This window comes from Protopterus annectens, chromosome 11.part0, assembly GCF_019279795.1.
Source record: "Protopterus annectens isolate FY-2018-M chromosome 11.part0, PAN1.0, whole genome shotgun sequence".
In the NCBI taxonomy this organism is placed as follows: domain Eukaryota; kingdom Metazoa; phylum Chordata; order Ceratodontiformes; family Protopteridae; genus Protopterus; species Protopterus annectens.
This window is the reverse complement of record NC_056745.1, coordinates 1,231,562,070-1,231,576,609: the sequence shown is the minus strand read 5'-3', so window position 1 is coordinate 1,231,576,609 and position 14,540 is coordinate 1,231,562,070. Positions and strand designations below refer to the sequence as shown.

The window sequence follows — 14,540 nt, the reverse complement described above, 5'->3', positions numbered from 1 at the left end:
CCTTTCACTTTTGCCAATAGAAAAGGAATCACATTCTTTGCATACCGATAAATATATTATTCCTTTTGTATTACAATTAATGTATGCATTCAAATGGAGTTTCCTTTTTCTAGCTTTTAGGTAATAACAGTCACCAATTATTAAATGGGTACAAAAGTTACATGCTCCACATTTAAACAGTCCTCTTTTATTTTGTATCCCCTTATTCATACCAACATTCTTTGAACCCCTCCCTATTAGATTTTTTATAGTGTTTCCTTTACGGTAAATGTATTTAAGACTGTCATCAAATATGAAGTTGAGATTTGATAGTTTGGCGAAATTTCCCCACTCTTTATAATTTTCCTTATCAGGCCAGACTGGCCGTCATAAGTGGTTATAATACCTGTACCATACGTGTCTAATGGGTTCTCTTTGATACCCATTATAACTTCTTTTTCAGCTGTGCCTATAATTGGGGCAAACCTGGTATTCCTACCTTCTAGTACCTCTATCAGTATTTCATCAAATAAATTACCAGGGTAACCCCTATTTAAGAACAGTTCTTTCAACCATTCACATTCCTTTTTGAACCCCTCATTGTCAGAAGTCATCCTGCTTACACGGACTAACTGAACCTTAATCACCCCTCTTTTTTGAGAATAGGGGTGAGGACTGTTGTAATGCAGATAAGAGTTCAAAAATGTCTCTTTTCTATAAACTTTTGAAACAAATTGATTTCCATCTTTTGTGATGGATACGTCTAAGTAATTTAATGCATGATGTTCAAATTTAGATGTAAAACATAAAAAAGTGGTCATGTTGTTGAGATAGTCAACCAGGTTCTCAAAAGATATTTGATCCTCTTTCCACAATAGACACAGTTCATCTAGGAATCTACCATAGAAAACCCAGGACCCTTTGTACTTGGAATTTAGTAAAAAAATATTTTCCCAATAAGCCATAATAATGTTGGCGTAAGTGGGAGCACAATGTGCTCCCATAGCCACACCTCTCACTTGTTTGAAGTATTCCCCTTCAAAAAATATAAAGTTGTTCTTCAACACCATTTCCAATAAGTACCAGTACAGTTCTAAATTCATTGTGTGTTAGTGTTTGGTTTTCAACCAACATTTCTTCAAACCATTCTAGACCAATGTCATGAGGAATACTGGTAAACAGTTCTATAACATCAAGCGTACCAAAAGATAGTTCTTCAGAACATAATGAATGATCTAGTTTCCTTAATAGGTCCCATGAATCCTTTCAAATGTTTTTATTGTTAACAATAAGACTCTTCACTTTTAAATCCACATATTTTGCAAGGGGTGCAGTTATAGAACCCTCAGCTGATACTATTGCTCTCAAGGGAGGGTCATTAACATCCTTATGTATTTTCGGAATTCCGAAAATAGAAGGTACTTTAGGTCTTTCTACATTTAAATATCTAAAAGTTTCTAAATCAATTAACCCCTCCATTAGTAAATAATTGAGAAGAATGTAAATCTTCTTATAAGCTATATTAATCTCATTAATGGAAGTTCTAATATATTTCTCTGAATTATTTAAAATTTCCATAATTTTACCCTCATATATTATATGTTCCATAAACTCCACTCCCCCACCTTTATCAGGTTTCATAAACCTAAGATTTTTGTCATTACAAATTTCCCCTAGCATAGTTTTTTCTGGTAATGTCAGATTTTGCTTCACATGTTTTTATTTTAAGGTAGTTCTTAATGTGTTCTCCAATGTTCTTTCAAAGTTTTTTAACTGTGGATGTAGTGGAGGGTTAAAAGTACTCTTCCATCTCAAACAGTTTTCATTTCTTTCAGATGTTATACCATTAAACATTAGTTGTAAATTCTTTTTCCTTAAAAATAGTTTAAGGTCCACCAATAAATTAAAAATATTTGTTTTCTGTGCAGGAATAAAACCAAACCCTTTAGAAAATAAATCAAAAGTAGTGGCGTTAATGGGATAACTAGAATAATTAAAGATACTAAAATCCTTATATGTCCATTTAAAACCTGAATTGGTTATACTACCACTAGTTCCATCTTACTGGATTCCTCGTTTGAGGTCTCCATTGGTTGCCGTTGTAGTTTTTTGAATTGTATTCAGCTGATTTTTTTGACCTAAGCCTTTCAGACCTTCTTAAAGGAGGAAATTCTGTAGTATCAAGATTCTCGTCTGAAAAGAAAACATCGCCATTACCTTTATTTTCCCCACTTTCACTAGTGTAACCACCACTATTTCTTCTCACCCTATATTTGGGTTTTGGGTAGTGGGTTTTTGTTTTGTATTCACTGAGGTCCCTTTCTATCTTGCTGAATTTTCTATTTTGCACTTCAGTGCATCTAAGCTCTATGTTCCTTAGTATTTCAAAATATTTGGCTTTTTCTTTTGTTGTAAAAAACAAGTCACTAATACTACCCTTATTAATGTGTTCGATTTTAGAATACAGTTTCCCCATTTCGTTCTCATTATTCTTTATAATTGCTCTCGTTATTTCCATTCCACATTTATATAATGCTGTTATCAAATCACAATGAAAGTCACTGCCTTCTACAACTTTGTTAGGATATTTACAAACTCTCAGTCCTTTAGGCACTATAAAGACAGGCAATGTTTCAAATATGAGTTGTCCATGTCCATCATTTTGAACTTATAAAGAAAAAAGTCCAAGTCCTCCAACATATTACTGTATGTCCCATTGTTGCCAGACACAGAAGCTTTAATTTTAAAGTCAAACTTTACATTAAGAATGTCAGAAAGTTGTTTTTTGGCACCTGTCACATTTCCATTAATTTCGGTTGTTTTCTGGTTAGCTTTTGTGTTAGTAATACTCCTCGCTTCTTTAGGGGAATTTCCTTCATTGTTGTTGGTTAAAAATAGCCTAGGGAAACCGTCAGTACTTGTATCAACCACTCGGTTATTTGTTTCCCTTGCTCGTTTATCGTTTTCTTGTGTAAACGCCACTCTCTCATTGTGAAGCGTTCGCCCTTCCGCTTCCTGGTTCCCTGGAAGTGGTAGCGACGATAGCAGCGTGGCCATGGATTGGCCCATGGGTGTCAGAAGTCCCACCAACTGTGTCAGCTGACCAATAAGCTTGCGTAGCTCTCCAAGTTCAGAGCCACGCTGGAAACTGTCCATACCGAATGCTCCCTCTGAATCCATAACGAAGATCAATAAAACACATAGTGTTTTCACATTAATCACAATATGTGTCAGATCAATTATTTTCTTGAGGCTGTTTGACTGCCACCTTATTTGTGGTAACATCTTTCTTTTGTCAACCTTGTAGCCCTGTTTGAGTACATTTCCCATAAATAAAGGAGCTGCAAACACCTTTAGTCCAACTAAATTATTAGCCTCATTTTCCTTCAGACAAAAAACATATTTTTTCCCCACTCATACCATATTACAGGCTCCTTCACTCCCTCCCTCCAAGGCTTATCAGTTTTGTACAAACCTATAACAGTCCTTCACTTTTAACTGATTGCTTTTAACTTCTGGAATAAATGGATCCTGGATTGATTTCATTGGTTTCTATTTTACAATTTTAGTATTGATTTCTTTGGGTGATATAAGGATAGCTGTTATCAATTAAGAAATATTTTTGTTTGCTTGTGGTAGATGACATCCATATCCAGTCCCAGAAATTATTTGGGGCAGAACCAATCCTTACAGAGGTTCCCCTAAGCTCCCCTTAGTACAGAGATGAAAACCTGACTACTTCTTGGCAAAAACAAAAGAGAGAGAGGGAGACCTTGGGCTGAATAGAAGTTTTGATGTTTTTGCTATGGTAGTTTCTATACAGCCTGAAACAACAAAATGCGGCTCTGACAATGAGCTTTGGATTGGTTTTCTGCACTGTTGCTGTTTATGAAGAGAAGCAGCATTTTTGGGAGGGAAGCATCCTTTTATCAGCATAACTTTTTGATTTTGACTTATGTCCCCAAGGCAGTTAATCCATGAAGATCCCCTAGTATTACTGCTTCCATTTTGTTCCTAATACCAGAGACTTTCATGTGCATTTTCAAGGGGAGTGGGTTTTTTTGAAAAAAAGTCTAATTATTTCTAATATATTTTATACAAAGTTAAGATAATATTTTATATATTTTTCCTAGGTTCAACAAAACAGAAGAAAGGACACAAGTAATTGGCTCAAGATTATTTGAGGTACAGAAATGTTTTATCTTTTATTCTGTAAGTGTATATAAAATATAACCATCCAACATTATTGCAAGAGTTCAGAACTGTCTTTAATATTTGATTGCAATGCAGACACTGTAACTGAGCACACTAGCATAGTATGCAGTTGAAACATTTGGCTAAACCAGCCAAAAGTAATAAATTTGGTTAATTTCTGCTCCATACATTTGGAGGGGAGTTTTGGTACAAAATGTGGGGTGCTAATTAGAAGTTGTCTGCACCATAGTAATGCTGATATATTTCATGATGTAGATATATGTGAGACAGATATACTGCGATAAATCTGAAGTTGGCAACAAAAGTACTCTAAGTTAATCAGAAAGAGCTTATTCAGCACACATACATCACCATAGAATCAGAATCATATACATGCAGACAAACACAGATGCATGCATGCATGCATAAGCACACACACACACACACACACACACACACACACACACGCACACACGCACACACGCACACACGCACACACGCACACACGCACACATGAACACGTGTACATGCATGCAGTAAGCTGATGGTTGTAGGTATCCATAAGAAATTATGTCATCTGAAAGTGCCAGGCCCAAACCTTGCTGCAGTAGAAAAGGCAACAGAAATGGTACTAGTTTAAATTAAGGTAGGAACAGCACAAAAACAGTGATAACATGGCACACAACCTCTGCTTCAGCTTTGCAAATTTGTTTTGCAAGATTAATTTATAAGGTGACAGAAAACAAGAGTATGGATGCAGAAAGGTCCAATTAAAATAGTTTAACTGTTATGGAAAATGGCATAGTACTGCAAACAAAATGAGAGAAAGAAATGGAATATTGTATGTCATATGATAGCACAAATAAAATACTTAGTGAGATTTTTTTTTCTCATGAAACATGCTCAAGATCCAAAGTATGGATAATAAAGTGAGAATGTAGGCTTATTCTGACTATTGTTGAGAAAGACAGGGTAGTCATATTTGAGATTGTCAGTTTAGAGCCATAACTACAGTGAGACAAAGGGGGCTGCTTCCCCAGGCAGAAGCTGTCAGGCGTCACAATCAGTGGGTACTGATATAAGAGTGCAGTAGCAGCATATTGTCATGAATTCTGATACTGAGAGTGTGTATGTGTGTGTAGTAACTGTAGCAAGTCTGATGTTAAGACTTTTGGCAAACAAAATGCTACAGTTACGTGAGAAGAGAAGAGTTTTTTATTTGTTTTCAACTTTGAGAAGACATTTCTGTTTTATTCTGAGTTGAGGAGTGGCAGTCTGGGGATCTGCACAGGGCACCAGATGAGGTAGCTACAGTTCTGTGGTTACTATCAGAATGTACTTTATGAAGAGCCAATATGGCATAAGATGGCCCTAGGCCTAAGAATGCATAAGGTAGTGATGTAAAGATCATTGAAAAGAGAGAGCAAGGGCATGCATAGTATCAGAAATAAAAAATATATATACATTACCATGAAAACTATAAACAGCCAAGATCTATCAGATGCCAATGAAATGTGAAAAGATGAATCTGCTCTTAACTTTATCTAAGCTTGATATTCTGAGATCAGCATTTCAGTATATCATCTGTTGACCACCAGCTATGTGATTATACCAGTCTTATGAACTAAGACAATAAATCTGTATAATTCAGATCCAGGACATGGTTTGCAAATAAGACTGCAAAGTATTTACAAATCTAATGAAACAGTTACAAAGAAGAATCATTAAAATGACTATTCTGAAAAATTCATACCAATACCAATATTCTACATAGTTAAAAATTATAACCTTGCACACCAATCAATTAAAATAGACCACAATTTTTTACATTATTTTCAAAAACTGGGTATAATTCTGGCAATATTTTATATTTGAATTTAAAAATTCAAAATACCATCAAAAGAGCCACACTATGACCTGAGCTATAGGACTGAATAGGTATAACTCAGACGCTCAATGAGATTTACAAAATCAACTCATGAGACATTATGACACATGGGTTTGAGAGCAGGGTCCTTAAAATAGTTAAGTTAAAACAACAAAATGAGTTGGAATCCTTGTAGTAAAGCATTCATATCCCTTATAAAACATTTTTTGTCAAGGCGCTAGAGGTCTCACAAGACTACACAAGCTCATTTTATCACTTTACAGAAATTATTTAGCTGTAGTTTGCATTTATGGAGTGATATAAAGTAACTGCCCTGAAATTTTCATGTAAAAATTCTGCATAGTTAAAACCCTGTACAACAATGAGTTAGTAAAAATGGGAAGTGGAGCTGATTTACATTGAAATACACATATTACTATCATATATAAACGATCTGAAGTGAAATACAAATTGCAAATAAACTAACTACAGGTTTCCATTTCATAATTATGATAAGTCATTTAGTGTTGTGTATAGTACTGATACTACCATAAATCTGGTGATTTTAAGACACTCACCCATTGGGTTTATGTTTCACTGTACCCATGGAACTGTGGTAATACCTGTACAATTGTACAACTTCTCATGCCTTACTGCATACATATGTGTGTATATATGTGTGTGTGTGTATATATATCTATATCTATATCTATCATATATATATATATATATATATATATATATATATATATATATATATATATATGTAGATAGATATAGTTATATATATATATGTCTGCTTCATATACTTGACTTACCATTTTGGTGACTTTCATATCATCAAGACGACAAGGTCAAAAGTTTAAAAACATGAATACCTGTTACATTGTATTTTCTCTTTGGGTAAGTAACCACTTGGCCACCAACAAATTAAACAGAAATGTAACAAAATGAAATCTACCAAAGTGGGGAGCTTCAACCCCCCCCATGTAAGAGCTGCATCCTCCATGCTCCCTCTACCTAAATATACCAACTTTGACATTGCGCAACTGTGGATAAAAGGGCAAAGTTCACCAATGTGGCCAAGTAGTTAGTTACCTGGAAAGAAAATACAATGTTCCTGGTGTTCCTGTTTTTAAACATTCAAATTGTTGTCTCGATGATATAAAAGTTGATGAAATGGTAAGTGGACTATATGAAGGGGAGCCACATATACACACACATATATATTTGTATATATATATATATATATATATATATATATATATATATATATATATATATATATATATACACACATATACACACATACATATATTTTTATATATATATATATATACACACATATACACACATGCATATATTTTTATATATATATATATATATATATATATATATATATATATATATATATATATATAGATATATTTATAGATATATAGATATATGCATAAATACTGTGCGTCTAGGGATTGCACAGAACAAAGTATGTAAAACAATACCGCTAGCACTCCTAAAGTATCCTCCCAGCAAAAGGACAAGCCCAAACGTTGCAAAAGGTAAAACTGTAGGATACCCCACGAGAAGTCCAATTGTAGAAAAAAATACTGCTTTATTCCAACAACAAACAAAAAATAAAAAATAAAAAATGAGATGAGCGCTTTCGCGTGCAAAATGCACGCTTCATCAGAATTGTTTAAAATGTGTTAGATCTTCTCTTTATATAGTATGCTGTAGTCATTAAAATATATCAATTAACAAACTATTCCTTAATTAAGGATGTTCCATCCAATTAAATTTTAATGTGTCCCAGTGCTTTAGGTGAGTTCATCTTCTTTTCTATAAGAGTGTATCATGTATCAAGTACATTAAGACAATCATAAAAAACTAACTTTAAAGTACAATTTTGACCTATCAATTTCACAAAACTAACATTCTCAATGCTTGTTAAAAATTTATAAATATCGCTGTATTATCCCAACAATAGCATTTGCAGACGTTTAAGAAGCAATGTGTCATGCTTGTTGCTCCCGCTATGAAAATAGTGTAAAAATTTTTTGTTGCAAGCTGTCTCGTAATGCATGAGCTTCAAACAATGTCCTAATGCATCCATCAAGACTATCTTCTTAATGCTAGAGTGTACGATGTTTCAGTTGTTTAAACGTCAGTAAACAGAACCTGTTTATAGCATTCCTATTGTCTCATAACACATACGAACCATTAAATATATATAAAATTCTCAGCCTGTTTACATAAATGTATACAGATCTACACTGCGTTCAATCTGCAACAGCAATTTAAAGTACTTCCAGCACTAAATACCATGCTTGCTACTGTCGCTAAGAAGCGTAACTGAGTTATTATAAACTATATTCTAAGCATGTGTAAATAATATATAATAATATATGACCAAGAAATTAACCAATAATTGGGCCAAAATTCAGTAATCAATTATGCCTGATATACTAAAGCTCAGGTTGACTACAATAACATAATAGATTTATTAATTATAAAAATGCATTTATTCATATTTCATCAATTAAATTGAAATTTAGGGCAACATATTGCTTTAATCAAATTATGTCTTTGTATCACTGGAATAGTCCAGTGTGTCTATGTATGAACGCCAATAAAAGACTACTATAATATGAGAACTGCATCAATGTAAAAAATTATATACTATATAACTCATGAATAAATACAAGACTGTCAAAAAGTTCATATATTATAAAGATATATATATATAAAATAATTAAAAATGACTAAAATTATTATATGTATATTTTAAAATAATTTCAATAGTAAATCAGTGGATTAGTTCTATTAATCAATGTATCATACTATCGGTTAATCATCAAGTCTATGAAATTTATGTCTTGCTAGTAATTATACTTGACTTCCGCAACTATGATATGATTTTAAACAAAACTCATGTCAAAAGTTAGCCCATCCCATAAATATTCTTTCATATTAAAAAATTTTGATTGCACAGAACAGTTATTACCAACATATCTAGGATTTGGTAAAATATGAGCTTACTAACAATTTTAAAAGCCCAGTTACACAGCAATATAGAAAGTACATAAATAAATGCCCATTATAGCAGAAAAAAAGGCCAAAGTGCTAACTGCTATGCAGCACAGTGTTTTGCTTCATTAAAGGTGAGGAATTCTAAAATTATTTTCTTAGCTGTGTATATATTTAAATGAAGCATGCCCTGCAAATGTTAACAGATTCTCTGCCTGAATATAGGTTGACATGAATGGTAGCCACTTCATTATTAGCCTTGAGGGACATCGCACAGTTTTACCTGATCAGTTGCTTTCAGCATTTTTGCAATATAGCAGACATGGTGTTCAACCAAGTATTTGGTTTATCTTACCACTGGGAAGAAAGTGTGCTACAGCACCTTACTTATCTTAGTTAGTTGGTTTATTAAATCTTGTTATTATTCCATTTTATCAGCATCATTACCATTTTTATCGCAGAGAACGTACTATCTTGGAATGGTATTGTTAACATGCAGAATTGTAATACAGAATTATTAAAGGTGATTTCTGCAAAGAGATGCAAAAACATGGCTGGGTAAAACTCAGATTGTATAAATTCTTACATAGTGGCATGCTTATATGTTTTATTGTCTGGGGAAGTTAAGAAGTTGTATTGTACAATTCTGAATCACACCTTCATTAGCATGCATGCATTTGTGGAATGTTAGACATAGAAATGTCAAAAAGTATTGAAGTGAAAGCAAGGAAAAACATACTTGCTACAAAACAATTTGCATTGTAAAAGCAGTACACCTTATAGAATGGCATCATTAAGGTCTGTATCACCACATCGAATGATGATAAGTTTGAATGCCCTTTGTTCGAACCAAAAAATCTGAAAGCCCTAAACTGTGAAGTTACAGAACATCGATTTTTTCCCAAGGAAAAAAATCAGTGGGCCATCTTTGGGGCTTTGCTATTTCCTCCACTGTAGTGCCATCTCAGAGTTGGTATATTTAAGTAGGGGTGTGGGGCACAGCCCCATTATTGGGGTGTGGTGTGCAATGCCCCCACTTTAGTTTGTTTTAAAGTTATGTTTTCTCTTTTTTTCACAGAGCAGCTTTTTTTTTTTCCCCTGGGAAAAAAAATCACTGTTCTTTGAGTTCGCTGTTTAGGGGTTTTGGACTTTTACGTTCGAACAAAGGGCGTTCAAACTTATCACCATTCGATGTGGTGCTATAGACCTCATCATTATTGCAATACGTGTTTATGGCTAAACTATAAAATATGGTAGCATTTATACAGTCATGGCAGTTATGGACAGTTTGCCCTGCTGTAGACGTCAGATACTTTTTTTGTTAATTATGCAGACATTTATGAGGAGATGATCTTTTAAATATTACATCAGTACCACTATCTAAACTGGTAGAAGATGCTAATACTTTAAGTACTGAACACTGAAAATCAATGATATTATTTTGCTAGGTATTTGTGCAAGAAAAAGGCCTTATGCTCAAGCTATGGATTCTATGTTCTGTATGCATAACTGAAGAGGGAAGATTTACAAGTAATGGAACACAATTTATTTTACCCTTTAGCCTGTTTAATGTCTAATAACTACTTTAAAATGGAAGACCCTAATCTAACAAATATCTTACTCAATATTATACCTCTTTAGTAATGTGGTCTATTGACTGAAATCATGGCTTACTTCTAGATCTTAACTTAATTTTACTTGGACAAGAGGTCTAAAATACATTTACATATTCAAGATATTCTACTTAGATTACCAATAAAAGAGATGAACTTATTTCTCAAAGTATTTTTATAAATCATTATCCCGTTGCCATATTTTTATGGAGGAAATCTTCAATGATTATTTTTTTCTAAGTACACATAATGAGAATAATGGCTTGCTGAGAATTCCAAATATTCGACTGCATAATTTGATCAGTAAGCACATTAAATTAATGAAATTTGGTAGGTATGTAGAATTCAAGGAAAGCTGTTCCCAAATTAGGTTACGGTTATACGTGTCCTCACTAACTTCTCTGACATTACAATAAAAGGATTCTTCTATTAAACCATTCTAATAGGAATATATTAAATTAGCTGCCCATTTGAAGTAAATGAGTTTTAGTAGAAATTTTAATTGTACTAATATAACTTCCCTCTTTTAAAGCATGGTTGTACAATTCTAACACATTATTAGGTTCAACAATGCTAACTTCATTTTTCAAGAGCCCTCTACAAGTGATTGAGGTGAAATCGGTTGTCAGAAGATAAAGACACAGAAGAACATAAGTTAATCAGCATTTCCCACAACAAATTATTGCTAGTGGGATTTCTGTGTGCCAGCAATGATTCCCATCTTTTGGGATATTTCTCCCTTCTTTGAGTAGCTTTAACTATGGAGTTGATAACCAAAAGTTAGCCCATCCCATAAATATTCTTTCATATTAAAAAATTTTGATTGCACAGAACAGTTATTACCAACATATCTAGGATTTGGTAAAATATGAGCTTACAAACAATTTTAAAAGCCCAGTTACACAGCAATATAGAAAGTACATAAATAAATGCCCATTATAGCAGAAAAAAAGGCCAAAGTGCTAACTGCTATGCAGCACAGTGTTTTGCTTCATTAAAGGTGAGGAATTCTAAAATTATTTTCTTAGCTGTGTATATATTTAAATGAAGCATGCCCTGCAAATGTTAACAGATTCTCTGCCTGAATATAGGTTAACATGAATGGTAGCCACTTCATTATTAGCCTTGAGGGACATCGCACAGTTTTACCTGATCAGTTGCTTTCAGCATTTTTGCAATATAGCAGACATGGTGTTCAACCAAGTATTTGGTTTATCTTACCACTGGGAAGAAAGTGTGCTACAGCACCTTACTTATCTTAGTTAGTTGGTTTATTAAATCTTGTTATTATTCCATTTTATCAGCATCATTACCATTTTTATCGCAGAGAACGTACTATCTTGGAATGGTATTGTTAACATGCAGAATTGTAATACAGAATTATTAAAGGTGATTTCTGCAAAGAGATGCAAAAACATGGCTGGGTAAAACTCAGATTGTATAAATTCTTACATAGTGGCATGCTTATATGTTTTATTGTCTGGGAAGTTAAGAAGTTGTATTGTACAATTCTGTATCACACCTTCATTAGCATGCATGCATTTGTGGAATGTTAGACATAGAAATGTCAAAAAGTATTGAAGTGAAAGCAAGGAAAAACATACTTGCTACAAAACAATTTGCATTGTAAAAGCAGTACACCTTATAGAATGGCATCATTAAGGTCTGTATCACCACATCGAATGATGATAAGTTTGAATGCCCTTTGTTCGAACCAAAAAATCTGAAAGCCCTAAACTGTGAAGTTACAGAACATCGATTTTTTTCCCAAGGAAAAAAAATCAGTGGGCCATCTTTGGGGCTTTGCTATTTCCTCCACTGTAGTGCCATCTCAGAGTTGGTATATTTAAGTAGGGGGGTGTGGGGGGCACAACCCCCCCCACATTGGGGGGTGTGGTGTGCAATGCCCCCCACTTTAGTTTGTTTTAAAGTTATGTTTTCTCTTTTTTTCACAGAGCAGCTTTTTTTTTTTTCCCCTGGGAAAAAAATCACTGTTCTGTGAGTTCGCTGTTTAGGGGTTTTGGACTTTTACGTTCGAACAAAGGGCGTTCAAACTTATCACCATTCGATGTGGTGCTATAGACCTCATCATTATTGCAATACGTGTTTATGGCTAAACTATAAAATATGGTAGCATTTATACAGTCATGGCAGTTGTGGACAGTTTGCCCTGCTGTAGACGTCAGATACTTTTTTTGTTAATTATGCAGACATTTATGAGGAGATGATCTTTTAAATATTACATCAGTACCACTATCTAAACTGGTAGAAGATGCTAATACTTTAAGTACTGAACACTGAAAATCAATGATATTATTTTGCTAGGTATTTGTGCAAGAAAAAGGCCTTATGCTCAAGCTATGGATTCTATGTTCTGTATGCATAACTGAAGAGGGAAGATTTACAAGTAATGGAACACAATTTATTTTACCCTTTAGCCTGTTTAATGTCTAATAACTACTTTAAAATGGAAGACCCTAATCTAACAAATATCTTACTCAATATTATACCTCTTTAGTAATGTGGTCTATTGACTGAAATCATGGCTTACTTCTAGATCTTAACTTAATTTTACTTGGACAAGAGGTCTAAAATACATTTACATATTCAAGATATTCTACTTAGATTACCAATAAAAGAGATGAACTTATTTCTCAAAGTATTTTTATAAATCATTATCCCGTTGCCATATTTTTATGGAGGAAATCTTCAATGATTATTTTTTTCTAAGTACACATAATGAGAATAATGGCTTGCTGAGAATTCCAAATATTCGACTGCATAATTTGATCAGTAAGCACATTAAATTAATGAAATTTGGTAGGTATGTAGAATTCAAGGAAAGCTGTTCCCAAATTAGGTTACGGTTATACGTGTCCTCACTAACTTCTCTGACATTACAATAAAAGGATTCTTCTATTAAACCATTCTAATAGGAATATATTAAATTAGCTGCCCATTTGAAGTAAATGAGTTTTAGTAGAAATTTTAATTGTACTAATATAACTTCCCTCTTTTAAAGCATGGTTGTACAATTCTAACACATTATTAGGTTCAACAATGCTAACTTCATTTTTCAAGAGCCCCTCTACAAGTGATTGAGGTGAAATCGGTTGTCAGAAGATAAAGACACAGAAGAACATAAGTTAATCAGCATTTCCCACAACAAATTATTGCTAGTGGGATTTCTGTGTGCCAGCAATGATTCCCATCTTTTGGGATATTTCTCCCTTCTTTGAGTAGCTTTAACTATGGAGTTGATAACCAAAAGTTAGCCCATCCCATAAATATTCTTTCATATTAAAAAATTTTGATTGCACAGAACAGTTATTACCAACATATCTAGGATTTGGTAAAATATGAGCTTACAAACAATTTTAAAAGCCCAGTTACACAGCAATATAGAAAGTACATAAATAAATGCCCATTATAGCAGAAAAAAAGGCCAAAGTGCTAACTGCTATGCAGCACAGTGTTTTGCTTCATTAAAGGTGAGGAATTCTAAAATTATTTTCTTAGCTGTGTATATATTTAAATGAAGCATGCCCTGCAAATGTTAACAGATTCTCTGCCTGAATATAGGTTAACATGAATGGTAGCCACTTCATTATTAGCCTTGAGGGACATCGCACAGTTTTACCTGATCAGTTGCTTTCAGCATTTTTGCAATATAGCAGACATGGTGTTCAACCAAGTATTTGGTTTATCTTACCACTGGGAAGAAAGTGTGCTACAGCACCTTACTTATCTTAGTTAGTTGGTTTATTAAATCTTGTTATTATTCCATTTTATCAGCATCATTACCATTTTTATCGCAGAGAACGTACTATCTTGGAATGGTATTGTTAACATGCAGAATT

At 33.5% G+C, this 14,540-nt stretch overlaps 1 protein-coding gene across 4 annotated transcripts in view; it reads left to right on the top strand.

Moving 5' to 3' along the window:
• SHANK3 (SH3 and multiple ankyrin repeat domains 3) overlaps window positions 1-14,540 on the top strand; it is a 7,266,504-nt gene that overhangs the window by 676,361 nt on the left and 6,575,603 nt on the right. For all 4 annotated transcript variants that reach the window (XM_044088609.1, XM_044088608.1, XM_044088611.1 and 1 more), the window contains exon 2: window positions 4,113-4,164. The gene's annotated coding sequence lies outside the window, so the exon portion shown is untranslated. The remainder of the gene's footprint in view (window positions 1-4,112; window positions 4,165-14,540) is intronic.